Source organism: Pseudophryne corroboree, unplaced genomic scaffold (genome assembly GCF_028390025.1).
Source record: "Pseudophryne corroboree isolate aPseCor3 unplaced genomic scaffold, aPseCor3.hap2 scaffold_512, whole genome shotgun sequence".
NCBI lineage: Eukaryota > Metazoa > Chordata > Amphibia > Anura > Myobatrachidae > Pseudophryne > Pseudophryne corroboree.
Window position 1 is genome coordinate 26,373 of NW_026970116.1, and position 21,693 is coordinate 48,065.

The 21,693-nt window shown below is 46.3% G+C and overlaps 13 non-coding genes across 13 annotated transcripts; 6 read left to right on the top strand and 7 right to left on the bottom strand.

The window, feature by feature from the left end:
- Positions 1–165: 165 nt before the first annotated feature.
- LOC135031198 (U5 spliceosomal RNA) lies at positions 166–281 on the bottom strand. Its single transcript, XR_010227035.1, has one exon. It is a non-coding gene; the product is annotated as a U5 spliceosomal RNA (small nuclear RNA).
- A 286-nt stretch (positions 282–567) lies between these two features.
- Positions 568–683, bottom strand: LOC135031215 (U5 spliceosomal RNA). The gene has a single exon (XR_010227052.1). It is a non-coding gene; the product is annotated as a U5 spliceosomal RNA (small nuclear RNA).
- Positions 684–953: 270 nt separating this feature from the next.
- LOC135031179 (U5 spliceosomal RNA) lies at positions 954–1,069 on the bottom strand. Its single transcript, XR_010227017.1, has one exon. It is a non-coding gene; the product is annotated as a U5 spliceosomal RNA (small nuclear RNA).
- A 144-nt stretch (positions 1,070–1,213) lies between these two features.
- On the top strand, positions 1,214–1,377 carry LOC135031043 (U1 spliceosomal RNA). Its single transcript, XR_010226913.1, has one exon. It is a non-coding gene; the product is annotated as a U1 spliceosomal RNA (small nuclear RNA).
- A 4,824-nt stretch (positions 1,378–6,201) lies between these two features.
- LOC135031226 (U5 spliceosomal RNA) lies at positions 6,202–6,314 on the bottom strand. The gene has a single exon (XR_010227062.1). It is a non-coding gene; the product is annotated as a U5 spliceosomal RNA (small nuclear RNA).
- A 274-nt stretch (positions 6,315–6,588) lies between these two features.
- On the bottom strand, positions 6,589–6,705 carry LOC135031223 (U5 spliceosomal RNA). The gene has a single exon (XR_010227059.1). It is a non-coding gene; the product is annotated as a U5 spliceosomal RNA (small nuclear RNA).
- Positions 6,706–7,736: 1,031 nt separating this feature from the next.
- LOC135031227 (U5 spliceosomal RNA) lies at positions 7,737–7,849 on the top strand. The gene has a single exon (XR_010227063.1). It is a non-coding gene; the product is annotated as a U5 spliceosomal RNA (small nuclear RNA).
- Positions 7,850–12,636: 4,787 nt separating this feature from the next.
- Positions 12,637–12,800, bottom strand: LOC135031034 (U1 spliceosomal RNA). The gene has a single exon (XR_010226904.1). It is a non-coding gene; the product is annotated as a U1 spliceosomal RNA (small nuclear RNA).
- Positions 12,801–12,944: 144 nt separating this feature from the next.
- Positions 12,945–13,060, top strand: LOC135031187 (U5 spliceosomal RNA). Its single transcript, XR_010227024.1, has one exon. It is a non-coding gene; the product is annotated as a U5 spliceosomal RNA (small nuclear RNA).
- Positions 13,061–14,049: 989 nt separating this feature from the next.
- LOC135031042 (U1 spliceosomal RNA) lies at positions 14,050–14,213 on the bottom strand. The gene has a single exon (XR_010226912.1). It is a non-coding gene; the product is annotated as a U1 spliceosomal RNA (small nuclear RNA).
- A 144-nt stretch (positions 14,214–14,357) lies between these two features.
- Positions 14,358–14,473, top strand: LOC135031188 (U5 spliceosomal RNA). Its single transcript, XR_010227025.1, has one exon. It is a non-coding gene; the product is annotated as a U5 spliceosomal RNA (small nuclear RNA).
- A 270-nt stretch (positions 14,474–14,743) lies between these two features.
- LOC135031212 (U5 spliceosomal RNA) lies at positions 14,744–14,859 on the top strand. Its single transcript, XR_010227049.1, has one exon. It is a non-coding gene; the product is annotated as a U5 spliceosomal RNA (small nuclear RNA).
- Positions 14,860–15,145: 286 nt separating this feature from the next.
- LOC135031196 (U5 spliceosomal RNA) lies at positions 15,146–15,261 on the top strand. Its single transcript, XR_010227033.1, has one exon. It is a non-coding gene; the product is annotated as a U5 spliceosomal RNA (small nuclear RNA).
- The last annotated feature ends 6,432 nt before the right edge of the window (positions 15,262–21,693 follow it).

Sequence of the window (21,693 nt, forward strand, 5' to 3'; positions counted from 1 at the left end):
GCTATAAACATGGTTTGTACTCTTTTCCATGTGTTCCCAGATCTTTCAAGCAATTAGTATAGTCAAGAAAGTTCTGTTTGAAAAGAAACAAACATTTACTGTCATTTCTATGCAAATGAGCTTACATTAAAGCACACTCGTTCTATCTTTAAACCGATAAAATAAAACCCCAATAAGATGGGGCATGCAAAATTTGAGATAAAACTCAGTTTTGCTCCTCTCCACGGAAATCTTTAGTAAAAGGCGAAAGATTTGTTCGTTCTGAAGAGAAACCAGAGCATGACCAAGATTCCACCTGTCGCCTGAGTGCCATGCCAGCAGTCCTCATTCAGCTCAAAGTGAGCACCCAATTTGAAAGAAAGAAAGCAGATTTCTCACCAGGCTTCCCCTTGCTATAAGCATGGTTTGTACTCTTTTCCATGTGCTCCCAGATCTTTCAAGCAATTAGTATGGTCAAGAAAGTTCTGCTTGAAAAGAAACAGACATTTACTGTCATTGTTATACAAATAAACTTACATTAAAGCTAACAAGAAAGCACACTCGTTCTGTCTTTAAACTGATAAAAGAAACCCCAATAATATGGGGCATGCAAAAATTGAGATAAAACTCAGTTTTGCTCCTCTCCACGGAAATCTTTAATAAAAGGCGAAAGATTTGCTCATTCTGAAGAGAAACCAGAGCATGACCAAGATTCCACCTGTCGCCTGAGTGCCATGCCAGCAGTCCTCATTCAGATCAAAGTGAGCGCCCAATTTGAAAGAAAGCAGATTTCTCACCTGGCTTCTCCTTGCTATAAGCATGGTTTGTACTGTATTCCATGTGCTCCCAGATATTTCAAGCAAGTAGCATGGTCAAGAAAGTTCTGTTTGAAAAGAAACAAACATTTACTGTAATTTCTATGCAAATGAGCTTTCATTAAAGCACACTCATTATATCTTTAAACCGATAAAAGAAACCCCAAAAAGATGGGGCATGCAAAAATTGAGGTAAAACTCAGTTTTGCTCCTCTCCACGGAAATCTTTAGTAAAAGGCGAAAGATTTGTTCGTTCTGAAGAGAAACCAGAGCATGAACAAGATTTTCATCTGAAAATATGTGTTCTCCCTGCAGTTGTTGTCCCCAGATGAGAGTTCCCTTGTGCTGCCTCAGTTGAATCTCCTTTACTTGACAGAGATGTGCCTGAGCAGCGGCCCTCCCCAGCCCTATCCCAAATCATACTTATTTTGCATAGGAGATACCATGGTCATGAAGATTGTTCTCCCAGGGTGAGGTTCATTCATTGCATTCTGGGTATGCTGACCCCTGTGATTTCCCCAAATGTGGGAAACTCGACTGCATTATTTGTGGTAGTGGGGGACTGTGTTTGTGCTTTCCTCTGGTCAGCTCTGGTAAAAGTCAGATTTCTTTGTCTCAGATCTTCCTCTAGCCTTGTTCTTCTTTCGAGAGTTCCCTTGTGCTGCCTCAGTTGGATCTCCTTCACTTGACAGGGGGTGCCCGAGCAGCAATCCTCCACAGCTCTAGCCCAACTCCTACTTACCTGCCAGGTGAGATACTATTATCTTCACTGTTAGGGCAATCAGGATGTGGAATTCCCTGCCAGGGAAGGTGGTAATGGTGGACTCTGTAATTGGATTTAAAAAAGGAATGGATACATTTCTGAATGAAAAAGCTATCCAAGGTTATAATACTTAAAATATCAACATGGTTAATCCGGGGGTAACATGAGTTATAGTAGCTAACTAGTCATAAAACATTATTCAGCAAGTATGTAGAATCATCACAACTTAAAACAGGTTGAACACGATGGGCAATTTGCCTCTATTCAACCTCAAAAACTATGTAACTATATGTTACTATATTACTATGTTACTGTAGTATACAGAAAACCAAAATGCAATGAACAGTGATAGTGAGCACTGATGAGGATACTAGAACTGACACTGAGCAGCAAGATGCAGCACTGGACTATTAGTAATGTACTGTAGTATGCTGAGCACCACAATGCAGCACAAGACAATGAGCAGTGATACTGAGCACTGATGAGGATACTACTGAGAACTGACACTGAGCAGGAGAGACACACTACTAGTATTACTGAGCAGCAATAAGTAACCACTGATACTGAGCACTGATATTGAGAATTCCACTGAGAGAACATAGCCACGTCCATTCCGCTCTATCTTCAATGCACGAGTAAAAATGGCGGCAACGCGCAGCTCTTTATATGGAATCCGAATCTCGCGAGAATCCGACAGCGGGATGATGACATTTTCCCTTGTTCAGGTTTTCCGAGTCAGGCGGGAACAACCGAGCCTGCCTCGGACCAGTGTAAACAACGTGGAGTTCGTGGGGAATTCGGTTCTCGGAGAACCGAACCCGCTCCTCTCTACCTTATACCTATCAATTTTTTTATTTTCAATCTAAGCCCCTGCAGTTTTCTGTAAGCATCTGCTTCGCTATGATGATCAACAAGTCACAAGGGCAAACACTCAGGGCTTGAGGCGTAGATCTTAGGACCAGCTGCTACAAGCATGGCAGAGGTGTCACTATCACTGGTGACACCCAGAGAGGTGGCGAGGGAGATTGTAATGCAGTGCGCGCAGATAAGCAGCGCAATGGTAAAAAGGAGGCATGGTTTCATAGGTAGGGGCGTGGCCTGGCGGCCTGAATCTACATTTTGTTGCTCCGGGTGTCCCGGGGGTTGGGGGCTGCACCCGGGGACTAGTGTGTGAGCGGTGCTGGCTCCTGCACAGTGAAAGGGCATGGCCACCCAGCATGACGCCTCCCTTCTTGACCATGCTGTAATTGCAGTCGCACTGCAGTTCAGCGTGATCATAAAAAATGGTGTAGCCTCCTGCTGGTGCAGACTGTATGTGCGCGCAGGAAGCCGCCACCATTTTTGTGATCACAGCGGCTGAATGTGATGTCATACAGCCGCTGTGACCACGCCCCCTGTGTCTCCTCCGTTGCAGACCCCATTTTGAAGCCTTGCCCCCGCACCGCTCCATCCCTGACTTGGAAATGGAGTGTTGCTGACCCACCTATCCCCCCCCCGCCCCGATTGACAGGCAGAGGCGATCGCATTCTCTACGGGGTGCCGCAGAAAATGCAGGCACATGCGTATGCTCTTAGCAATTTTTGCAGTTGGATCGCTTATTGTGATTGCAATCCAACCTGAATCAGGCCCTAATACCTATCACAATGCGCTGCGGGCAGTACAAAATTGGGTTAATATAGGAGAAAACCCCCCAGACCTGTGCTCCTTAACTGTACCTGGTGGCTAGTGGAGCGGCTGCCCAGTAATCAGTGTCCACGCCAGTGCGCACACGGTCCACCCCCTACGGCCACGCTCCCCTTCATCAGCGGCCTCGTGATCCGGAAGGGTGGTGTGTGTGTGACTGACCTTAGGATGAAACCGGAGCCTCCGCTGCAGTGACCCAGCAACCAGGGCATGGGAGTATACAGCGCCGCTGGGAGTGATGAAGCTGCAGTAAAGATGTCTATTAGACCTAGCCTGCTGCAGCCCTTGTAGATTCTCATAAAACAAGTTCTTCTTTTCTTGTCAAAATTTATAGCTAAGAATAGGCTGCCTGAGGCAGGCCCCTGTTAAGTGGCCTGCTACTGAAGGCACCAACTACAAACTGAGCTCCCTGTTCATGGAAGCGGGGTTATAGAGGAGAATGCACTGAGCATCTTGGGAACAGTCAAAAGCTTTGAGCCGGTTGGTGCCTCAGATCAAGATCCTACTCTACACCCCAATGTGAATCCTTGTGGAGTCCAGTGTACCCCACAGAAGAAATTAATGTGTCACACCCATTGGCAGCAACCTTAGAATAGCTGCTGACGGGCACAATTGAGAATGGAAGGGGGGGGGGGGGGGACATTTGAATCCAGCACATAAATGCAATTCAAATATGTAATTTGTACCTTCCTATTTTAAAATATAATGGATGAACCTCACCCTGTGAGAACAATCTTCATGATCAAGAGATCTCATATGCAAAATAAGTATGAGTTGGGATAGGGCTGGGGAGGGTGGCTGCTCGGGCAGCCCCTCCCCCGTCAAGTTAAGGAGATTCAACTGAGGAAGCACAAGGGAACTCTCGTCTGGGGACAACAACTGCAGGGAGACCACATCTTTTCAGATGAACATGGGAGGGCGGAAGGCTGCCTAATACTGAAGCACCATCAAATATCAAACCATATGCAACATCTAGTACAAGCATTCCTGGGGGAAGGTCTGCAGCAGACGGATTTGCATACAGTGATGTTATCCAAGCAGTGGGCCAAAGTTGGCTGGAACCCTCATCTGCATATGAAAAGAGAAAAGGGGCGTGCAGGGCATGGCGGCCTTTTGCAGTGCTTGGATGACCCCTAGTTCTCATTAAACACCCCCACCCTCCTTTGGTGTGGGGCTCATGTTGGCCATGCCCCATCCCCTGAAGCATTCAAGCTGATTTCTGGCAGCAGCTGGGCACTGTAACAGCTCCAGAGCTGTTCTGTAAGGCAAGTAAAAGGGTGTGGGCCCTGCAGCACCACCTGTAGTTTGCATTGTGCGTTGGAAGGCACAAAGTAAGCAGACGGGAGGAGAAGTCAGGATAGTGCGCAAGGGCATCCTTTTCTCTTAGTCCGTAGAGGATGCTGGGGTCACATTAAGAACCATGGGGTATAGACAGGATCCGCAAGAGACATGGGCACTTTAAGACTATCAAAGGGTGTGAACTGGCTCCTCCCTCTATGCCCCTCCTCCAGACTCCAGTTATAGGAACTGTGCCCAGGGAGACGGACATTTTCCAGGAAAGGATTTATTGTTAAACTAAGGTGAGCATCTTACCAGCTCACACCTTAAGCATGCCGCAGAACGTGGCATTCAACAGAACACAAGCCAACGGCATGAACAATTGCAGCAAAAAGCTGACCAGAACCATAACACAACATGTGTATAACCACAAGTAATAACTGCAGACACAGTATGGACTGGGACGGGTGCCCAGCATCCTCTACAGACTAAGAGAAAAGGATTTACCGGTAGGTATTAAAATCCTATTTTCTCATACGACCTAGAGGATGCTGGGGTCACATTAAGAACCATGGGGTTATACCAAAGCTCTTGAACGGGTGGAAGAGTGCGTACGACTCTGCAGCACCGAATGACCCAACTTGAGGTTATCATCGGCCAAGGTATCAAACTTGTAAAACTTAGCAAAAGTGTTTACTAAATAGCTGCTCGGCAAAGTTGCAATGCCGAGACTCCCCGACCAGCTGCCCAGGATGAACCCACCTTTCTAGTAGAATGGGTCTTCACCTAAATCAGTAACGGCAATCCTGCCGTGGAATGAGCATGCTGAATCTTACCACAGATCCAGCGCATAATGGTCTGCATGGAAGCAGGACACCCAATCCTGTTGGGAGCATACAGGACAAACAGAGCCTCTGTTTTCCTAATCTGAACCGTTCTGGTGACATAAATTTTCAAAGTTCTGACCACAGCCAGAGACTTTGACTCAACGAAGGTGTCAGTGGCCAAAGGCACCATGTGGAAAGATGAACCACCTTCGGCAGAAATTGTTGACGTGTCCTCAATTCTGCTCTATCTTCATGAAAGATCAAATAAAGGCTCTTGTGATACTGCATGGTTTGTACTGTTTTCCATGTGCTCCCAGATCTTTCAAGCAAGTAGCATGGTCAAGAAAGTTCTGTTTGAAAAGAAACAAACATTTACTGTCATTGTTATGCAAATAAACTTACATTAAAGCTAACAAGAAAGCACACTCGTTCTGTCTTTAAACTGATAAAAGAAACCCCAATAATATGGGCATACCTCCCAACTTTGTCGGCTCGCAAAGAGGGACACACGCGCGGCGAAGTCGCGAGCGCTCCCAAAAAGGGCGTGGCCTAAGTAAAAGGGGGCGTGGCTTCGCGGGAGGACCCGCGATCGCGAGTCACGCCCCCGTTTTCGGCACTGAGGGGGCATGCCCAGCGCTCTGTGAGCCGCTGGCATGCCACCTCTCCCTCTGACTTCAGTGAATAGACGCTGTGCGCATGCGCACAGCGTCTATTCACCGCTGCTCTGCTAAGCAGGGCAGCGACAGACAGAGCCTCCCAATTGTCCTCCCCACTGCGGGACACTGCGGCCCGCAGGTGGGACAGCGGGACAGTCCCCAAAAAACGGGACTGTCCCGCGAAAATCGGGACAGTTGGGAGGTATGATATGGGGCATGCAAAAATTGAGATAAAACTCAGTTTTGCTCCTCTCCACGGAAATCTTTAATAAAAGGCGAAATATTTGTTAGTTCTGAAGAGAAACCAGAGCATGACCAAGATTCCACCTGTCGCCTGAGTGCCATGCCAGCAGTTCTCATTCAGCTGAAAGTGAGCACCCAATTTGAATGAAAGAAAGCAGATTTCTCACCAGGCTTCCCCTTGCTATAAACATGGTTTGTACTCTTTTCCTTGTGCTCCCAGATCTTTCAAGCAATTAGTGTGGTCAAGAAAGTTCTGTTTGAAAAGAAACAAACATTTACTGTAATTTCTATGCAAATGAGCTTACATTAAAGCACACTCGTTCTGTCTTTAAACTGATAAAAGAAACCCCAATAATATGGAGCATGCAAAAATTGAGATAAAACTCAGTTTTGCTCCTCTCCACGGATAATCTTTAATAAAAGGCGAAAGATTTGTTCGTTTTGAAGAGAAACCAGAGCATGACCAAGATTCCACCTGTCGCCTGAGTGCTGTGCCAGCAGTCCTCATTCAGATCAAAGTGAGCGCCCAATTTGAAAGAAAGCAGATTTCTCACCTGGCTTCTCCTTGCTATAAGCATGGTTTGTACTGTATTCCATGTGCTCCCAGATCTTTAAAGCAAGTAGCATGGTCAAGAAAGTTCTGTTTGAAAAGAAACAAACATTTACTGTCATTGTTATGCAAATAAACTTACATTAAAGCTAACAGGAGGGGAGGGGGGGGGGGGTGCAGCGGGAGCCTAATAGCTGTGGGGGCGCTTGTCACAAAAAGAGGCAGCAGCAGGTACTGATGCGGGAGCCGGTCGCGGGATTGGGGGGGTAGCGCGGATAACAATTTGCACTGGATTGTAGGGAGAGGCGGCGCCCGATGCGGCAGCAGTGCGGACCAGGCCAGCGGGTGACTCTCCTTCATGTGCCCTGTGCCCAAATGCAGGGGTGATGGGGGGGGGGGACGCGGCGCGGGAGACCATCGCGTGGGGGAGCGGCGGGTAGTCAGTGATGCGGAGCGGACCAGGCCAGCGGGTGACTCTCCTTCATGTGCCCTGTGCCCAAATGCAGGGGTGATGGGGGGGGACGCGGGAGACCATCGCGTGGGGGAGCGGCGGGTAGTCAGTGATAGGCTGATACTGTGGGACCCGGGACCCCGGACTCAGGAGCACAGGCGGCAGCAGGCTGCACATAGCCCACATAACATAGTGGAATGTGTTATGATCGCAGAGGTGGGGGGGCGGCGGCACGGCAGGGTTGCAGAAGTAGGCACACAGTCAGTCAACTCACTTTTGAAGGCAGAGTCAGACAGACGTGGTGGGCGCACACGAGCAGCTCCTCTGTTTCTGCTGAGGAACATGATAAAAAAGTGTTCTCTTTCACTTTCGTTCACTAACCAGTGGTCGCCGCCCATAGGCAGCTGCCTAAAGCTGCCTAGTGGTAGCGCCGGCCCTGGCTGAATGAGAACTGCTGGCATGGCACTCAGGCGACAGGTGGAATCTTGGTCATGCTCTGGTTTCTCTTCAGAACTAACAAATATTTCGCCTTTTATTAAAGATTTCCGTGGAGAGGAGCAAAACTGAGTTTTATCTCAATTTTTGCATGCCCCATATCATACCTCCCAACTGTCCCGATTTTTGCGGGACAGTCCCGTTTTTTGGGGACTGTCCCGCTGTCCCACCTGCGGGCCGCAGTGTCCCGCAGTGGGGAGGACAATTGGGAGGCTCTGTCTGTCGCTGCCCTGCTTAGCAGAGCAGCGGTGAATAGACGCTGTGCGCATGCGCACAGCGTCTATTCACTGAAGTCAGAGGGAGAGGTGGCATGCCAGTGGCTCACAGAGCGCTGGGCATGCCCCCTCAGTGCTGAAAACGGGGGCGTGACTCGTGATCGCGGGTCCTCCCGCGAAGCCACACCCCTTTTACTTAGGCCACGCCCTTTTTGGGAGCGCGCACGACTTCGCCACGCGTGTGTCCCTCTATGCGAGCCGACAAAGTTGGGAGGTATGCCCATATTATTGGGGTTTCTTTTATCAGTTTAAAGACAGAACGAGTGTGCTTTCTTGTTAGCTTTAATGTAAGTTTATTTGCATAACAATGACAGTAAATGTTTGTTTCTTTTCAAACAGAACTTTCTTGACCATGCTACTTGCTTGAAAGATCTGGGAGCACATGGAAAACAGTACAAACCATGCAGTATCACAAGAGCCTTTATTTGATCTTTCATGAAGATAGAGCAGAATTGAGGACACGTCAACAATTTCTGCCGAAGGTGGTTCATCTTTCCACATGGTGCCTTTGGCCACTGACACCTTCGTTGAGTCAAAGTCTCTGGCTGTGGTCAGAACTTTGAAAATTTATGTCACCAGAACGGTTCAGATTAGGAAAACAGAGGCTCTGTTTGTCCTGTATGCTCCCAACAGGATTGGGTGTCCTGCTTCCATGCAGACCATTATGCGCTGGATCTGTGGTAAGATTCAGCATGCTCATTCCACGGCAGGATTGCCGTTACTGAATTAGGTGAAGACCCATTCTACTAGAAAGGTGGGTTCATCCTGGGCAGCTGGTCGGGGAGTCTCGGCATTGCAACTTTGCCGATCAGCTATTTAGTAAACACTTTTGCTAAGTTTTACAAGTTTGATACCTTGGCCGATGATAACCTCAAGTTGGGTCATTCGGTGCTGCAGAGTCGTACGCACTCTTCCACCCGTTCAAGAGCTTTGGTATAACCCCATGGTTCTTAATGTGACCCCAGCATCCTCTAGGTCGTATGAGAAAATAGGATTTTAATACCTACCGGTAAATCCTTTTCTCTTAGTCTGTAGAGGATGCTGGGCACCCGTCCCAGTCCATACTGTGTCTGCAGTTATTACTTGTGGTTATACACATGTTGTGTTATGGTTCTGGTCAGCTTTTTGCTGCAATTGTTCATGCCGTTGGCTTGTGTTCTGTTGAATGCCACGTTCTGCGGCATGCTTAAGGTGTGAGCTGGTAAGATGCTCACCTTAGTTTAACAATAAATCCTTTCCTCGAAATGTCCGTCTCCCTGGGCACAGTTCCTATAACTGGAGTCTGGAGGAGGGGCATAGAGGGAGGAGCCAGTTCACACCCTTTGATAGTCTTAAAGTGCCCATGTCTCTTGCGGATCCCGTCTATACCCCATGGTTCTTAATGTGACCCCAGCATCCTCTACGGACTAAGAGAAAAGGATGCCCTTGCGCACTATCCTGACTTCTCCTCCCGTCTGCTTACTTTGTGCCTTCCAACGCACAATGCGAACTACAGGTGGTGCTGTAGGGCCCACACCCTTTTACTTGCCTTACAGAACAGCTCTGGAGCTGTTACAGTGCCCAGCTGCTGCAAGAAATCAGCTTGAATGCTTCAGGGGATGGGGCATGGCCAACATGAGCCCCACACCAAAGGAGGGTGGGGGTGTTTAATGAGAACTAGGGGTCATCCAAGCACTGCAAAAGGCCGCCATGCCCTGCACGCCCCTTTTCTCTTTTCATATGCAGATGAGGGTTCCAGCCAACTTTGGCCCACTGCTTGGATAACATCACTGTATGCAAATCCGTCTGCTGCAGACCTTCCCCCAGGAATGCTTGTACTAGATGTTGCATATGGTTTGATATTTGATGGTGCTTCAGTATTAGGCAGCCTTCCGCCCTCCCATGTTCATCTGAAAAGATGTGGTCTCCCTGCAGTTGTTGTCCCCAGACGAGAGTTCCCTTGTGCTTCCTCAGTTGAATCTCCTTAACTTGACAGGGGAGGGGCTGCCAGAGCAGACACCCTCCCCAGCCCTATCCCAACTCATACTTATTTTGCATATGAGATTTCTTGATCATGAAGATTGTTCTCACAGGGTGAGGTTCATCCATTATATTTTAAAATAGGAAGGTACAAATTACATATTTGAATTGCATTTATGTGCTGGATTCAAATGTCCCCCCCCCCCCTTCCATTCTCAATTGTGCCCGTCAGCAGCTATTCTAAGGTTGCTGCCAATGGGTGTGACACATTTATTTCTTCTGTGGGGTACACTGGACTCCACAAGGATTCACATTGGGGTGTAGAGTAGGATCTTGATCTGAGGCACCAACCGGCTCAAAGCTTTTGACTGTTCCCAAGATGCTCAGTGCATTCTCCTCTATAACCCCGCTTCCATGAACAGGGAGCTCAGTTTGTAGTTGGTGCCTTCAGTAGCAGGCCACTTAACAGGGGCCTTCCTCAGGCAGCCTATTCTTAGCAATAAATTTTGACAAGAAAAGAAGAACTTGTTTTATGAGAATCTACAAGGGCTGCAGCAGGCTAGGTCTAATAGACATCTTTACTGCAGCTTCATCACTCCCAGCGGCGCTGTATACTCCCGTGCCCCGGTTGCTGGGTCACTGCAGCGGAGGCTCCGGTTTCATCCTAAGGTCAGTCACACACACACCACCCTTCCGGATCACGAGGCCGCTGATGAAGGGGAGCGTGGCCGTAGGGGGTGGACCGTGTGCGCACTGGCGTGGACACTGATTACTGGGCAGCCGCTCCACTAGCCACCAGGTACAGTTAAGGAGCACAGGTCTGGGGGTTTTTCTCCTATATTAACCCAATTTTGTACTGCCCGCAGCGCATTGTGATAGGTAATAGGGCCTGATTCAGGTTGGATTGCAATCACAATAAGCGATCCAACTGCAAAAATTGCTAAGAGCATACGCATGTGCCTGCATTTTCTGTCAATCGGGGCGGGGGGGGGGGATAGGTGGGTCAGCAACACTCCATTTCCAAGTCAGGGATGGAGCGGTGCGGGGGCAAGGCTTCAAAATGGGGTCTGCAACGGAGGAGACACAGGGGGCGTGGTCACAGCGGCTGTATGACATCACATTCAGCCGCTGTGATCACAAAAATGGTGGCGGCTTCCTGCGCGCACATACAGTCTGCACCAGCAGGAGGCTACACCATTTTTTATGATCACGCTGAACTGCAGTGCTAATGCAATTACGGCATGGTCAAGAAGGGAGGCGTCATGCTGGGTGGCCATGCCTTTTCACTGTGCAGGAGCCAGCACCGCTCACACACTAGTCCCCGGGTGCAGCCCCCAACCCCCGGGACACCCGGAGCAACAAAATGTAGATTCAGGCCACCAGGCCACGCCCCTACCTATGAAACCATGCCTCCTTTTTACCATTGCGCTGCTTATCTGCGCGCACTGCATTACAATCTCCCTCGCCACCTCTCTGGGTGTCACAAGTAATAGTGACACCTCTGCCATGCTTGTAGCAGCTGGTCCTAAGATCTACGCCTCAAGCCCTGAGTGTTTGCCCTTGTGACTTGTTGATCATCATAGCGAAGCAGATGCTTACAGAAAACTGCAGGGGCTTAGATTGAAAATAAAAAAATTGATGGGTATAAGGTAGAGAGGAGCGGGTTCGGTTCTCCGAGAACCGAATTCCCCACGAACTCCACGTGGTTTACACTGGTCCGAGGCAGGCTCGGTTGTTCCCGCCTGACTCGGAAAACCTGAACAAGGGAAAATGTCATCATCCCGCTGTCGGATTCTCGCGAGATTCGGATTCCATATAAAGAGCTGCGCGTTGCCGCCATTTTTACTCGTGCATTGAAGAGAGAGCGGAATGGACGTGGCTATGTTCTCTCAGTGGAAATCTCAATATCAGTGCTCAGTATCAGTGGTTACTTATTGCTGCTCAGTAATACTAGTAGTGTGTCTCTCCTGCTCAGTGTCAGTTCTCAGTAGTATCCTCATCAGTGCTCAGTATCACTGCTCATTGTCTTGTGCTGCATTGTGGTGCTCAGCATACTACAGTACATTACTAATAGTCCAGTGCTGCATCTTGCTGCTCAGTGTCAGTTCTAGTATCCTCATCAGTGCTCACTATCACTGTTCATTGCATTTTGGTTTTCTGTATACTACAGTAACATAGTAATATAGTAACATATAGTAACATAGTTTTTGAGGTTGAATAGAGGCAAATTGCCCATAGTGTTCAACCTGTTTTAAGTTGTGATGATTCTACATACTTGCTGAATAATGTTTTATGACTAGTTAGCTACTATAACTCATGTTACCCCCGGATTAACCATGTTGATATTTTAAGTATTATAACCTTGGATAGCTTTTTCATTCAGAAATGTATCCATTCCTTTTTTAAATCCAATTACAGAGTCCGCCATTACCACCTTCCCTGGCAGGGAATTCCACATCCTGATTGCCCTAACAGTGAAGATCATAGTATCTCACCTGGCAGGTAAGTAGAAGTTGGGCTAGAGCTGTGGAGGATTGCTGCTCGGGCACCCCCTGTCAAGTGAAGGAGATCCAACTGAGGCAGCACAAGGGAACTCTCGAAAGAAGAACAAGGCCTCTAGGAAGATCTGAGACAAAGAAATCTGACTTTTACCAGAGCTGACCAGAGGAAAGCACAAACACAGTCCCCCACTACCACAAATAATGCAGTCGAGTTTCCCACATTTGGGGAAATCACAGGGGTCAGCATACCCAGAATGCAATGAATGAACCTCACCCTGGGAAAACAATCTTCATGACCATGGTATCTCCTATGCAAAATAAGAATGATTTGGGATAGGGCTGGGGAGGGCCGCTGCTCAGGCACATCTCTGTCAAGTAAAGGAGATTCAACTGAGGCAGCACAAGGGAACTCTCATTTGGGGACAACAACTGCAGGGAGAACACATATTTTCAGATGAAAATCTTGGTCGTGCTCTGGTTTCTCTTCAGAACGAACAAATCTTTCGCCTTTTACTAAAGATTTCCGTGGAGAGGAGCAAAACTGAGTTTTACCTCAATTTTTGCATGCCCCATCTTTTTGGGGTTTCTTTTATCGGTTTAAAGATAGAATGAGTGTGCTTTAATGTAAGCTCATTTGCATAGAAATGACAGTAAATGTTTGTTTCTTTTCAAACAGAACTTTCTTGACCATGCTACTTGCTTGAAAGATCTGGGAGCACATGGAAAACAGTACAAACCATGCAGTATCACAAGAGCCTTTATTTGATCTTTCATGAAGATAGAGCAGAATTGAGGACACGTCAACAATTTCTGCCGAAGGTGGTTCATCTTTCCACATGGTGCCTTTGGCCACTGACACCTTCGTTGAGTCAAAGTCTCTGGCTGTGGTCAGAACTTTGAAAATTTATGTCACCAGAACGGTTCAGATTAGGAAAACAGAGGCTCTGTTTGTCCTGTATGCTCCCAACAGGATTGGGTGTCCTGCTTCCATGCAGACCATTATGCGCTGGATCTGTGGTAAGATTCAGCATGCTCATTCCACGGCAGGATTGCCGTTACTGATTTAGGTGAAGACCCATTCTACTAGAAAGGTGGGTTCATCCTGGGCAGCTGGTCGGGGAGTCTCGGCATTGCAACTTTGCCGAGCAGCTATTTAGTAAACACTTTTGCTAAGTTTTACAAGTTTGATACCTTGGCCGATGATAACCTCAAGTTGGATCATTCGGTGCTGCAGAGTCGTACGCACTCTTCCACCCGTTCAAGAGCTTTGGTATAACCCCATGGTTCTTAATGTGACCCCAGCATCCTCTAGGTCGTATGAGAAAATAGGATTTTAATACCTACCGGTAAATCCTTTTCTCTTAGTCTTGCCCTGGGAGAAGCACCTTCATGATCATAGTATCTCACCTGGCAGGTAAGTAGGAGTTGGGCTAGAGCTGGGGAGGGTCTCTGCTTGGGCACCCCCCTGTCAAGTGAAGGAGATCCAACTGAGGCAGCACAAGGGAACTCTCGAAAGAAGAACAAGGCTAGAGGAAGATCTGAAACAAAGAAATCTGACTTTTACCAGAGCTGACCAGAGGAAAACACAAACACAGTCCCCCACTACCACAAATAAAGCAGTCGAGTTTCCCACATTTGGGGAAATCACAGGGGTCAGCATACCCAGAATGCAATGAATGAACCTCACCCTGGGAGAATAATCTTCATGACCATGGTATCTCCTATGCAAAATAAGTATGATTTGGGATAGGGCTGGGGAGGGCCGCTGCTCAGGCACATCTCTGTCAAGTAAAGGAGATTCAACTGAGGCAGCACAAGGGAACTCTCATCTGGGGACAACAACTGCAGGGAGAACACATATTTTCAGATGAAAATCTTGGTCGTGCTCTGGTTTCTCTTCAGAACGAACAAATCTTTCGCCTTTTACTAAAGATTTCCGTGGAGAGGAGCAAAACTGAGTTTTACCTCAATTTTTGCATGCCCCATCTTTTTGGGGTTTCTTTTATCGGTTTAAAGATAGAATGAGTGTGCTTTAATGAAAGCTCATTTGCATAGAAATTACAGTAAATGTTTGTTTCTTTTCAAACAGAACTTTCTTGACCATGCTACTTGCTTGAAAGATCTGGGAGCACATGGAATACAGTACAAACCATGCTTATAGCAAGGAGAAGCCAGGTGAGAAATCTGCTTTCTTTCAAATTGGGCGCTCACTTTGATCTGAATGAGGACTGCTGGCATGGCACTCAGGCGACAGGTGGAATCTTGGTCATGCTCTGGTTTCTCTTCAGAATGAACAAATCTTTCGCCTTTTATTAAAGATTTCCGTGGAGAGGAGCAAAACTGAGTTTTATCTCAATTTTTGCATGCCCCATATTATTGGGGTTTCTTTTATCAGTTTAAAGACAGAACGAGTGTGCTTTCTTGTTGGCTTTAATGTAAGTTTATTTGTATAACAATGACAGTAAATGTCTGTTTCTTTTCAAGCAGAACTTTCTTTACCATACTAATTGCTTGAAAGATCTGGGAGCACATGGAAAAGAGTACAAACCATGCTTATAGCAAGGGGAAGCCTGGTGAGAAATCTGCTTTCTTTCTTTCATATTGGGTGCTCACTTTGAGCTGAATGAGGACTGCTGGCATGGCACTCAGGCGACAGGTGGAATCTTGGTCATGCTCTGGTTTCTCTTCAGAACGAACAAATCTTTCGCCTTTTACTAAAGATTTCCGTGGAGAGGAGCAAAACTGAGTTTTGTCTCAATTTTTGCATGCCCCATATTATTGGGGTTTCTTTTATCAGTTTAAAGACAGAACGAGTGTGCTTTCTTGTTAGCTTTAATGTAAGTTGCCATAGATGCAGTGAAACACGCGTGTAGGGCACGGCGTGTCCGCGTGTATTTGACTCATGTGAAATGTTATAAAACAAAAATATATGATTATGATGTTAGCTGTTAGTCTCCACTAATAGGGAATAGAAGCTGAGCTATAAGAAAGGAATACACTAGATATGATGTCACTTAGCAATTACAATGTCTAAAGTGCATACAGATAGCTACTAATAACTCTTGATAAGAAAGTATATCAGTGTGGGTATATTTATATGATGGGATATTGGGACTAGTGAATATATATCACTCCTGCTGTCCAGATTGGCAATAACCAGACAATTATGATAAGAGTAGAGATGTCACATGGGCTGCTATAGATATTAATTTAATGCTGTATGTGTCATTTGTTACAAATGGATACATTTTCTATGAGTCAGCCTAGCAGCTGCATGTTCTAACAGAACACTATCCTCACACAGAATCTGCTAACCTTGAGATAACTAAATGACAGTGTGTAACAGTCTCTTTACTATAAGACTGTTACAAAGTAATATATATATTTGAAGTCAGTCTAGCAGCTGTGTGTTCCAGCAGTTTATAAGACAAAGAAAATCTCCTATTGTGGAATCTAGACACATGGGACTGCTGGCCTGTGTCATACTATTTCTATGTAATACCAGTAACATGTATATAACTGTTACATAATTGTTACAAATGGATAAATCTTTGAGTCAGCCTAGCAGCTGCATGTCCTAACAGGACACCATAAATCCTTTACAGTGTAACAAATTGATTGGTAACACTTAAAGGCTGGAGAGCAGTTATATGCCTTACTAGCATACTCAATATACCACATTATTACACCAGTTACCACGATTATTGACAGCGCATTTGATATATTATATTACCCTCACACTGAGTCTGTTTACCTTTAGATAACTAAGTGACCGAATATGTAACAGTTTCTCTATCATAAGACTGTTACAAAGTGAGATAGATATATTTGGAAGTCAGTCAAACAGCTGTGTGTTTCAGCGGTTTATAAGAAAATTCCTCATTGTGGAATCTGGACCACTAAGGGTTATTATATATATAGCACATGGAATTGCCACATCTCCCTATATGATAATTTCATTACACTGTAACATAATAAGAATTAACTCTTTAACAGTGTAAATAGAGAGTAATGAATCTCTGACACATGGAATATATTATTTCTTAGATGAATTGGATAAACCATTATGACAGACACTTTGCTTCCTAATAAGAATTGAGGTGGCTATACCTCTAAGGAAAGCATTATTGCCTACGCCTAGATCAGATTAAATAAGATCTGGCTGAATATATGAAGGAAGGTTGCTATTTATATGAGAATTGGAATTGCTATATTCCTTAAGGCAACCCCACCGATAGATATATGTTGTCAATTAAGTATATCTGAACGGCTATATCTGGACCAGATTTAATAAGATCTGGCTGATTATATGAAGGAGGGCTGCTATTTATATTGGAATTGCCATATTCCTTAAGGCAACCGCACCTGTTGGTATATCTCGCCAATTAACTATATCTAAACAGCTAAATTAAAGCTATTCATCATTTTTTTAGTTTGGATATTAATAAATATGATCTTTCCATGATGCATAGAGATTTCCCTATCAAGTGATTCCTTATCCGATATAGAAAGCTATCCCCCTATGGTATTGAATTTAGGAATATAGTCTTAGGGGACACAGAGAAATAAGTGATCCCCATCTACCTAAGCACCCCACAAATTGGAGGTTAGCTTACCGGTTATACTCAATCACCCCCACAAATTCGCCAATGGGGATGGCTTCCCGGGAGGTAACCCCTATTGAGTGAAGGGAGTATATAGGATATGACCCAGTGGTACCTGACGACATAGATACTAACAGCTATTTAATAACATTACGCTAGAAAGTGATTATTAGCAACATATATATCTATATAAACAACCCCGCCAGGGTTGTGCCTTCAAAAATAATCACACACGGACACGCTTTTTAAACCTTTTTTTCACATCTCTTTATTCTTCTTATGCACATGTATGTTAGTTCTGTGATTTTAACCTTTATGTTTCACTGCAGTTTGGGATAATAATATTAATATTTATCCAATTTTAATACATACTTAATAAAGGTTATATTTTATGATTCATTCATTCTGTCCAGTGCGTCAACAGTGCAGATTTCTTCTTGTTTTTTCTCCCAAATTCTATAACAATGACAGTAAATGTTGTTACTTTTCAAACAGAACTTTCTTGACCATGCTACTTGCTTGAAAGATCTGGGAGCACATGGAAAACAGTACAAACCATGCAGTATCACAAGAGCTTTTGATCTTTGATCTTTCATGAAGATAGAGCAGAATTGAGGACACGTCAACAATTTCTGCCGAAGGTGGTTCATCTTTCCACATGGTGCCTTTGGCCACTGACACCTTCGTTGAGTCAAAGTCTCTGGCTGTGGTCAGAACTTTGAAAATTTATGTCACCAGAACGGTTCAGATTAGGAAAACAGAGGCTCTGTTTGTCCTGTATGCTCCCAACAGGATTGGGTGTCCTGCTTCCATGTAGACCATTATGCGCTGGATCTGTGGTAAGATTCAGCATGCTCATTCCACGGCAGGATTGCCGTTACTGAATTAGGTGAAGACCCATTCTACTAGAAAGGTGGGTTCATCCTGGGCAGCTGGTCGGGGAGTCTCGGCATTGCAACTTTGCCGAGCAGCTATTTAGTAAACACTTTTGCTAAGTTTTACAAGTTTGATACCTTGGCTGATGATAACCTCAAGTTGGGTCATTCGGTGCTGCAGAGTCGTACGCACTCTCCCACCCGTTCAAGAGCTTTGGTATAACCCCATGGTTCTTAATGTGACCCCAGCATCCTCTAGGTCGTATGAGAAAATAGGATTTTAATACCTACCGGTAAATCCTTTTCTCTTAGTCCGTAGAGGATGCTGGGCACCCGTCCCAGTCCATACTGTGTCTGCAGTTATTACTTGTGGTTATACACATGTTGTGTTATGGTTCTGGTCAGCTTTTTGCTGCAATTGTTCATGCCGTTGGCTTGTGTTCTGTTGAATGCCACGTTCTGCGGCATGCTTAAGGTGTGAGCTGGTAAGATGCTCACCTTAGTTTAACAATAAATCCTTTCCTCGAAATGTCCGTCTCCCTGGGCACAGTTCCTATAACTGGAGTCTGGAGGAGGGGCATAGAGGGAGGAGCCAGTTCACACCCTTTGAAAGTCTTAAAGTGCCCATGTCTCTTGCGGATCCTGTCTATACCCCATGGTTCTTAATGTGACCCCAGCATCCTCTACGGACTAAGAGAAAAGGATGCCCTTGCGCACTATCCTGACTTCTCCTCCCGTCTGCTTACTTTGTGCCTTCCAACGCACAATGCGAACTACAGGTGGTGCTGCAGGGCCCACACCCTTTTACTTGCCTTACAGAACAGCTCTGGAGCTGTTACAGTGCCCAGCTGCTGCAAGAAATCAGCTTGAATGCTTCAGGGGATGGGGCATGGCCAACATGAGCCCCACACCAAAGGAGGGTGGGGGTGTTTAATGCGAACTAGGGGTCATCCAAGCACCGCAAAAGGCCGCCATGCCCTGCATGCCCCTTTTCTCTTTTCATATGCAGATGAGGGTTCCAGCCAACTTTGGCCCACTGCTTGGATGACATCACCGTATGCAAATCCGTCTTCTGCAGACCTTCCCCCTGGAATGCTTGTACTAGTTGTTGCATATGGTTTGATATTTGATGGTGCTTCAATATTAGGCAGCCTTCCACCCTCCCATGTTCATCTGAACAGATGTGGTCTCCCTGCAGTTGTTGTCCCCAGACGAGAGTTCCCTTGTGCGTCCTCAGTTGAATCTCCTTAACTTGACGGGGGAGGGGCTGCCCGAGCAGCCACCCTCCCCAGCCCTATCCCAACTCATACTTATTTTGCATATGAGATCTCTTGATCATGAAGATTGTTCTCACAGGGTGAGGTTCATCCATTATATTTTAAAATAGGAAGGTACAAATTACATATTTGAATTGCATCTATGTGCTGGATTCAAATGTCCCCCCCCCCCCCTTCCTTTCTCAATTGTGCCCGTCAGCAGCTATTCTAAGGTTGCTGCCAATGGGTGTGACACATTAATTTCTTCTGTGGGGTACACTGGACTCCACAAGGATTCACATTGGGGTGTAGAGTAGGATCTTGATCTGAGGCACCAACCGGCTCAAAGCTTTTGACTGTTCCCAAGATGCTCAGCGCATCCTCCTCTATAACCCCGCTTCCATGAACAGGGAGCTCAGTTTGTAGTTGGTGCCTTCAGTAGCAGGCCACTTAACAGGGGCCTGCCTCAGGCAGCCTAATCTTAGCTATTAATTTTGACAAGAAAAGAAGAACTTGTTTTATGAGAATCTACAAGGGCTGCAGCAGGCTAGGTCTAATAGACATCTTTACTGCAGCTTCATCACTCCCAGCGGCGCTGTATACTCCCGTGCCCTGGTTGCTGGGTCACTGCAGCGGAGGCTCCAGTTTCTTCCTAAGGTCAGTCACACACACACCGCCCTTCCGGATCACGAGGCCGCTGATGAAGGGGAGCGTGGCCGTAGGGGGTGGACCGTGTGCGCACTGGCGTGGACACTGATTACTGGGCAGCCGCTCCACTAGCCACCAGGTACAGTTAAGGAGCACAGGTCTGGGAGTTTTACTCCTATATTATCCCAATTTTGTACTGCCCGCAGCGCATTGTGATAGGTAATAGGGCCTGATTCAGGTTGGATTGCAATCACAATAAGCGATCCAACTGCAAAAATTGCTAAGAGCATACGCATGTGCCTGCATTTTCTGCGGCACCCCGCAGAGAATGCGATCGCCTCTGCCTGTCAATTGGGGCGGGGGGGGGGAGAGGGGGGTCAACAACACTTTATATGAGAGCCGACCAGGGGAAACACAAATTATGCATATATGGAAATACAGCGCTACTGGGTAAACATAAAATTATTGTGTTTTTTTCCTGGGTCATATAGCGCTGGGGTGTGTGCTGGCATACTCTCTCTCTCTGTCTCTCCAAAGGGCCTTGTTGGGGAACTGTCCTCAGATAAGAGGATTCCCTGAGTGTATGGTGTGTCGGTACACGTGTGTCGACATGTCTGAGGTAGAAGGCTCTCCTAGAGAGGAGCAGGAGCAAATTAATGTGGTGTCTCCATCGACAACGCCGACACCTGACTGGATGGATATGTGGAATGTTTTAAGTGCTAATGTAAACTTATTACACAAGAGATTAGACAAAGCTAAAGCTAGGGAACAGTCAGGGAGTCAACCCATGCCTGTCCCTATGTCGCAGGGACCTTCGGGGTCTCAAAAGCGCCCACTATCCCAAATAGTTGACACAGATACCGACACAGATTCTGACTCCAGTGTCGACTACGATGATGCAAAGTTACAGCCAAAATTGGCTAAATGTATTCGATATATGATTATTGCAATAAAAGATGTTTTGCACATCACAGAGTCCCCTGTCCCTGACACGAGGGTACACATGTATAAGGGAAAGAAACCTGAGATAACCTTTCCCCCCTCACATGAGTTGAACGAATTATGTGAAAAAGCTTGGGAATCTCCAGACAAAAAGCTGCAGATTCCCAAAAGGATTCTTATGGCGTATCCTTTCCCGCCAATGGACAGGATACGGTGGGAATCCTCCCCTAGGGTGGATAAAGCATTGACACGCTTATCCAAAAAGGTAGCGCTGCCATCCCAGGATACGGCTACCATCAGGGACCCTGCTGACCGCAAGCAGGAGGTTACCCTAAAGTCCATTTACACACATTCTGGTACCTTACTCAGACCGGCAATTGCGTCGGCCGGGGTTGTAGCGCGGTGGCAGCATGGACAGATACCTTATCAGCAGAGATTGAGACCCTAGATAAGGATGCTATGTTATTGACCATTGGGCATATAAAAGATGCTGTCCTATATATGAGAGATGCTCAAAGTGACATTAGTCTACTGGGTTCTAGAATAAACGCTATGTCGATTTCTGCTAGACGAGTCCTATGGACCCGGCAATGGACAGGTGATGCCGACTCAAAAAGGCATATGGAGGTTTTACCTTACAGGGGTGAGGAATTGTTTGGGGAAGGTCTCTCGGACCTAGTCTCCACAGCTACAGCTGGTAAATCAAATTTTTTGCCTTATATTCCCTCACAGCCTAAGAAAGCACCACATTATCAAATGCAGTCCTTTCGATCACAGAGAAACAAGAAAGTACGAGGTGCGTCCTTTCTTGCCAGAGGTAAGGGCAGAGGGAAGAAGCTGCACAACACAGCTAGTTCCCAGGAACAGAAGTCCTCTCCGGCCTCTACAAAATC